Below are 8203 nucleotides of genomic sequence, written 5' to 3'. Positions count from 1 at the left end.
GTATTACTGTCGTTAGAATAATTCTTGAAATCATGACTTCAAAAAGTTGTTCCAATATGAAATTTAAGTTGATTGGCCACTCTTTAAGGGCCACAAAATGAACAGTGATGCTCGGCTGGCTGTAAACGCTGTGGATTTGGAAACTAGAAGTGCTCCTGAGTAGAATGGACCCCCCTTTATTGTGACATAATGTACAGAAACATTGTCTATGGTGCAATATGTATGTCCAATATGAATTTTGGGGTGAATTTAAGCTGATAGACCACTTTTTAAAGGGGCAATCTGCAGTTGTACATACATTTTTTTACTTTTAAATTAATGATATGTACCCATTGATTCTTAAAGAATATAACATAAATGCACCATGAGCTTAATTTAACTGCCGTACCCCTTTAGAACCCAAAATATAAGCAAATGTAAACAAACTTTATAGCCTCAAAACTTGGTTAAAACTATAATTTTATAGATGGCCAGTCCTTCCATCCATAGCTCTTTCTATTAATTTTACATTTCTCCAGCCCTATCTCTCAGATTTTTACTGAAACAGGGCGGGATGGCTTTATTGTTTCAACACCTGATTGACACTAAGTGCCGAGCATCAATGTTCCTCTGGTTGTAAACTCTGGATTTGGAAACTACAAGTGCTCCTGAGTAGAATGGACCCTCCCTTTTACTGTGACACAATTGACAGAAAATGATATATGGTGCAATAGGTATTTATTGTTATTCAGCTGATAGGTCACTCTTTTTAAGGGCTGCAAATTGAGCAGAAACGTGTAGCTCTGTTGGTAGAGCATGGCAGCGGCAGAGTTGTGGGTTCAATTCCCACGGGGGACCAGTACGAAACAAATATTCAAACGTATGCACTCACTCTGGGTAAGTCGCTCTGGATAAGCGTGTCTGCTAAATGACTAAAATGTAACGCTCCTCTGGCTGTAAACTCTGGATTTGGATACTAGAAGTGCTCCTGAGTAGAATGCACCCTTTGTTGACCATTAAGCCTTGAAATAATAATAAATTGCATAGAAATACTTGTAATTATTGTTGATATGATAACTAGTATAAAATATGTAATTGTGCACATTTTCTATTATCTTCGCCCTAATTATTAATTTACAAAGCATACAGGTCGGAACTCATATTCTGAAAGATTTCTTCTTTTTTTTACTCGTGGCCCGGAAGTACTTAGTTATTCTTGCCTTCACAGCTGTCTAGTTATCTACGTGTATTTCAGGAATATCTTTTGCCCCATATAATAGTCCAATGATGACCAAATTACAATATCTGAATGTGTATCTAACTGAGCGTTTGATGCAAGCTGCCGAGGAGATACTTGGAGTGGTCGGAGACACGATCTCCGAATACCAGGAAGAAATAGCCCAGACGAAGAGAGAGAACCAATACCTGAAACGACACTTGATCACACCGGTCCTACCTGGTAAGTAAACTACTGTACTTCTTATTTACACGAATTATCTAGATGGCTAGAAACGTGTTATATTGTATTTTACTCTGTAGGGCAGAGAGAGACCGTGAAACCCTAACCTAATGTAGCAGGCGTAAAAAGACGCCTGAGCGGAGACCCCAAATTCGAATTTTCCGGAGAATCGGAAGTTAGGTTGAAAATACTGTATCCTTGACAACTGCAAACATTAGCTGCCCTTCAACCCGGGGGAGAGCGTTGACTCCCACACCACCCCGTCGCTCCTACTAACTCGTTCCGAGGACGACTTCCAGATAGTGGCTCGGGGATCAATAAACCCATTAACTTCGGGACACTTCGGGACTTGAATGATGCAATTCATGTTCCACTTTTAAATAATAAAAGAACATGAAATTCAAAATAACGAGATATACTTTTTTTAACGGGAGGCCCATTGATACCAAGGTCACCCTTGCAGGGGTGCCCGGTATCTTACAATTACAAAACAAAATCACACAGGAAATACACCAGAAAATGTAAATACAAAGAGAATACCCCAAAATATATAAACCCCAGTAACAGTTAAACATTACATTTGGGAGGTATTTCATCATTTACATGTGTCAAATGCACGTCACATAATTAGGCACACCTCTCCATTCTTTTTTGTGAAATTGCAATCAGATCTTTCTGCGGACTGCAGTAACTACACACTGCGTCCACAGGCTACGACGTTCATTAGCATTACGTCACTACATGCCACGCCCTCAACCATTACGTCACTACATGTATACTAGCTAGCTAGTACAACTCTAGGTAGCTAGATGGTACACTCTAGGTAGCTAGCTAGCACGCTAGCTACGCTATATATGCAAAAGAATGTGGATACACATTCAAATTAGTGGATTCTGCTATTTCAGCCACACCCGTTGCTGACATGTTTATAAAATCGAGCACACGGCGATACAATCTCCATAGACAAACTTTGGCAGTAAAATGGACTTACTGAAGAGATCGGCGTGGAAGAACTTGACTGGCCTGCACACAACACTGACCTCAACCCCATTGAACACCTTTGGGATGAATTGGAATGCCGAATGCGAGCCAGGCCTAATAGCCAAACATCAATGCCCGACCTAACTAATGCTCTTGAGGCTGAATGGAAGCAAGTCCACGCAGCAATGTTCCAACATCTAGTAGAGGGCCTTCCCAGAAGAGTGGAGGCTGTTATAGCAGCAAACGGGGGACCAAGTCCATATTAATGCCCATGATTTTGGAATGAGATTTTCGACGAGCAGGTGTCCATATACTTTTGGTCAAGTAGTGTAGCTGGTACACACTAGCTAACTAGCTAGCTAGTTAGTGGGCATAGGTGGTGTGTCCATTAGGTTAAAGTACCCCCAATAGAATTCCATTTTTAAAATGATAAGCCTAATTAGCTAAAATCATTCAAAATAGGCTACTACACCAGGAAGCATGTTTTGGCTGCAGACGTTCATTAGCTTCTGTAAAAAAAAGAAGCTGTGGATTGTTTTAAATCACATTGCCTACGGTTGGAAGGGCCACCAATTCGGGCATCGTGGGCGGCAAATACCAAATAGATAATTGTTGAGTTGCAACTGTCAGTAAAAAGTAGAAAAGTCCAGCTAGGCATATCACTCAATATTTCAAAATACAATTGCCGGAAAACAGTTTGGAAAGCAAATGGCTATTGATGTAAAGAGAAGACAATGAAAAGACTCTAATCTGTCTTTTAGTTATCAAAATTCTCAACTTAATTGAGCGAACAGTATAGCCTATCTTATTGGCACCAACGGAGAGCATCGGCAACATCCCCGGTGAGTTTGCACATTCACTCTTTATCATTGTTGCGTTAGTGCCACTTCATATTGTATTTTCGGACAATAATATTCTCCTCCAGGTTAGATGGGTGTCATATTGTATTTGGGTCTCCCCTTCTAGACCTATTATTATTCATCTGTTTGTCTCCAGTCATATTAAGTGTAGAGGAATGGCATGAAATGTGTTTATGAAAAGGCAACATCTTTCCTGTGCAAAGAAATAAGAAACATATCTGATATAGCCTGGAGGAAGGGGTGATATGGGATTCAGCTATAGACATAGATATTCCATTCCCAGAACAAGCTAGCTAACTCAATGGTGGTCTTGTCAATCAAGCGTCAATAACTGTCATTACTTTCATTGACATCATTTATAATCTTCTTTCCACCAGCTCCTCAGCCCATTCTCTCTTGGGTCTCAGAGCAGCAAACTCCCTCTGAGCAACAGCACTGTGAGCAGGAGTGGAGCCCCAGTCTGGGGCAGGAGGACACAGAGCACACCACAGATTAAACAGGAACAGGGTGAACTCAGGACTTGTCGGGAGGTAGAGGAGATTCAAGGGCCGGAGGCTGATACCAAAGAAGACTCCATAACCATTCCTCCCTGTGTGAAAAGTGACTGTGATCAGGAGCCACCTCAGCCCACACATCTTCCCCAAACTGTGGAGAACAGAGAGAAGTACTCTCTACTGACCAACACAACTGGACAGATCAAAACCGAACCTGATGGCGAGGGCTATGGAGTATCACTATCAGAACCAACCAGTGACTCCCCTCAGTCTCAGCCCCTCTCTGCAGTAAATCCAGACTGTTCTAGAACACAGAGTGAGAACACTGAAAGTGTACCTGATGTTCAGAGAGATCCAGAAAGGAGACCAGAGGACAACAGACACACTCATGTACTCAGTGTGGTGCCGTGTTCTGTGAGCTTTCCCAACTGAAGGCACACATGCTATCCCACACAGTACCACACAGTGGACACTAGTCACAGGCAAATCTCTGCACAGTCTGTTGGAAGTCATTCACCTCTACCAGTTACCTCAAGGTCCACATGTGTTCTCACAAATAAGGAGAAGGCCCTTCCACTGTGGTGTGTGTGGCAAGAGTTTCAGCTACTCAGGCAGGTTCAGGGAGCACCAACGCATCCACACTGGAGAGAGACCGTACCGTTGCCTCGTGTGTGGTAAACGCTTCAACCGGTCTACCCATCTGAAGACCCACCTGAGGGTCCACACGGGGGAGAAACCCTACTCCTGTCCTGTCTGTGGAAAAGGATTCAGTCAGTCCAGCCAGATCAAAGGACACCTCAGAACTCACACCCGAGGGAGGTAGGAGAAAGATGCTTTGGAGTGGAAAGACCCCATGAGGGGATAGATGGCGCTTTGTGTTCTCACAGTGCCCAGCTTTTAGAAAGAGATAAAGACATTACTTCTCTTCAATGCTACTAATTCTACATACACTACATGGCAAAAGTATGTGGACACCCCTTCAAATTAGTGGATTCGGCTATTTCAGCCAATCCCGTTGCTGACAGGTATAACATTTACTTTTAGTTGACTTTCAAAGTGACACCATCATACCACCTTTGCCACATTTCCCACAAGTCAGATCGTCAAATTTCTAGAGCTTCCCCAGTCAACTGTAAGTGCTGTTATTGTGAAATGGAAAAGTATAGGAGCAACAATGGCTCAGCCGCGACGCGGTAGGCCATACAAACTCACAGAACGGGACCGTTGAGTGCTGAAGCGCGTAGTGCGTAAAAACGCCTGTCCTCGGTTGCAACACTCACTACCGAGTTCCAAACTCTGGATGCAACGTCAGCACAAGAACTGTTCGTCGGGAGCTTCATGAAATGGGTTTCCATGGCCGAGCAGCCGCACACAAGCCCAAGATCACCATGCGCAATGCCAAGAGTGGGCTGGACTGGTGTGAAGCTCGCCGCCATTGGACTCTGGAGCAGTGGAAACGCGTTCTCTAGCATAATGAATCACGCTTCACCATCTGGCAGTCCGACAGAAGAACCTGGGTTTGGCGGATGCCAGGAGAACGCTACCTGCCCAAATGCATAGTGCCCACTGTAAAGTTTGGTGGAGGATTAATAATGGTTTGGAGCTGTGGAAAGCCTCCCCAGCAGAGTGGAGTCTGTTATAGCAGCAAAGGGGGACCAACTCCATCTTAATGCCCAAGATTTTCGAATGAGATGTTCGACTAGCAGGCGTCCCCATACTTTTGACCATGTAGTATATTATTGTAACACTAGAGGACTATAGAATGTATGATGTTTTGCAGACTGTAATTAAGGCACCTCATGTCTGCATTGAGTTAAGAGAGCTGCTCTAATACAATGCTATGAAAAGACGAACGCATCTCCTCATGTATCACTAGGTTACACTAACTATGTTTCAATTGGAGCTGGTTGGTCTCCTTGCAAACAAACTTACTCTGTCATATTGATTAAGCATGTGTGGGAACATTTACTTTTGAATGTCTGTTTCTTTAGAGAAAAAAACACATCAGGTAAATGTTAGCTGGAGTGACTAGTGGGACTATTGTTACAGACAACCCATCCTCACCAATGTTGTTATAAAACCATGTTTGAACACTAGATGGCATATAATGTAAACTCACCCCATTCTGTACAAATGTGCGCAACCGCAACATTCAAACGATGCTACAAAGAAGACTAATGGGACTGTAGCGACTGTGTTGACTTCAAAATCGGGGGTGTGAACTAGGTTTCTATTCAAGCGTTGATAGACATGGTAATGCTCTATAGTATTGGAGAAAAGTTGAAAAAACGGACCCTCCGTTACATCGTGACGTGTCATGTCGTAACGTACAGCACGCATAAAGCAACTATTTCTGTCTTACAATCTCTCTCCACCAGGTGTAGCACTTCTCTCATCACCTAATACCTAGTCATTTTTTGCGTCATCATTGCATGCGATCATCATTCTCAAAGCCGCTGTTTACTTCTAAGATCACTTTAGCACCGCCCTAAAAACCCGCTTAAAATTCGACACAAACCTTCAAATAGGTATGTAATGACACATTATATAAACTCTTTATAGTGTTTTATCTGCATTTTAGTGGCGATAAGGTGATAGGTTGGACAGATCGAGTGAAAAAAAGCAATTTTCCCACACATCTCTCCTTCTCACTATCACGCATTAGTTTCGCTTCCCCACCCGCCATTTTTAAAAAGACCCGACGGGGCTCATTGCCTGCTTGAATTATGCAAAAACGGGAAGCGTTTAGGTCATGTAATTGAATCTGTTGGAAAGGGGAGAAATTGTGCTTTACAATGGTATTGACATTACAGTTGATCTGGAAGTATTACGTTTTTTGGGGCGCTAAAATAAGGGCAATTGTACGGACCAAGGCGATGTACGAGTTCACGTGAGTTTACTTTACTTTAATTATTTCTCCTTCACAAAAGTGTTACAGTTTTCAATATTAATGCCCTCACAGGTTGCCAAGCAACAGCCTAAAACCCAGAAACAGCTATTGGTAAGTTTATGCATACATTCAGAATCTATGATGACTCTATAGCAAAAAAACTTCCCCAATGAGTCTCCTTTTCTGTGTGTGAATTTGGTGTGGTTACTAGGGTACCATGCAATAATAGAGCACATCCCAATACTGTTGATTATGGCTCGATATAACCCCAAATGTATACATGTATGACCTTTGACCCCTCCCCCCCAAGGTGGGCCCATAGAGATTTCATTACCATTCAAATTGTTTCATACCTCAATATGTGATGTATTCTAAAGTTAAAAACATATCAAATGGCCTTAGTTTGAGAAGATTATTACCTGTTAATTCAAAATGACATCTCATACCCTCAATCCTGTTGGCCCAACGAACCGCATAACGTTCATAACATTTAGTTGTGTTACAGCCTGACTTCAAAATTGATTAAATAATGTTTTTCTTACACATCTACAAACAATACCCCATAATGACAAATTGAAAACATGTTTTTAGACATTTTTGAAAATGTATTGAAAATGAAATGCAGATAACAAATTTACATAAGTATTCACACCCCTGAGTCAATACTTTGTAGAAGCACCTTTTGGCAGCAATTACAGCTGTGAGTCTCCAAGAGCTTTCCACACCTGGATTGTGCAACAATTGGTTGTTGATCATTGTTAGACAACCATTTTCAGGTCTTGCCATTTATTTTCAAGTAGATGTAGCCCTTTCCTGCATTCAATGACCAAAATAGCCCTCTGGCCTCATGGCTGCAATGTTATTAATATTTTACATAATTGAATAATTAATAAAGATTTGATTTATTTTTACCATGAAAATCCTGTGTTTCTATGTCAAACAGTTTTGTTATTTCAGTCTTCTGTAATGTCTATAAAGTGTAATATTGGGACGCAAACTCAAAATGTAATGCATCTCAATTCTATATCTGACATGGTACAGGTGTCTTCTTTTTTTAAAGCACATGACCGTGAGGTGTATACTCTTGTTTCAGACTACCAATAACCACTCTGTGACCCTGATTTAGCCCACTGCAGTGAAACTTCAGTGTAGATTTGGCCTTGTGATTTAGGTTATTGTCCTGCTGAAAGATGAAATCATCTCCCAGTGTCTGGTGGAAAGCAGGTTTTCCTCTAGGACTTTGCCTGTGCTTAGCTCCATTCCGTCTATTTTTTTATTCTGAAAAACTCCCCAGTCCTTAACAATTAAAAGCATACCCATAACATGATGCAGCCACCAGTATGCTAGAAGATATGGAGAGTGGTAATCAGTAATATGTTGGCAAATCTAATACAACACTTTGTATTCAGGACAAAAAGTGAATTGATTTGACACATTTTTTTTGCAGTATTACTTTAGTGCCTTGTTGCAAACAGGATGCATGTTTTGGAATATGTTTTATCCTGTTCAGACTTTCTTGCTTTCACTCTGTCAATTAGGT

This window comes from Salvelinus sp. IW2-2015, linkage group LG20 (assembly GCF_002910315.2).
Source record: "Salvelinus sp. IW2-2015 linkage group LG20, ASM291031v2, whole genome shotgun sequence".
Lineage (NCBI taxonomy): Eukaryota > Metazoa > Chordata > Actinopteri > Salmoniformes > Salmonidae > Salvelinus > Salvelinus sp. IW2-2015.
The sequence above is the reverse complement of the archived record's forward strand: the minus strand, read 5'-3'. Positions refer to the sequence as shown.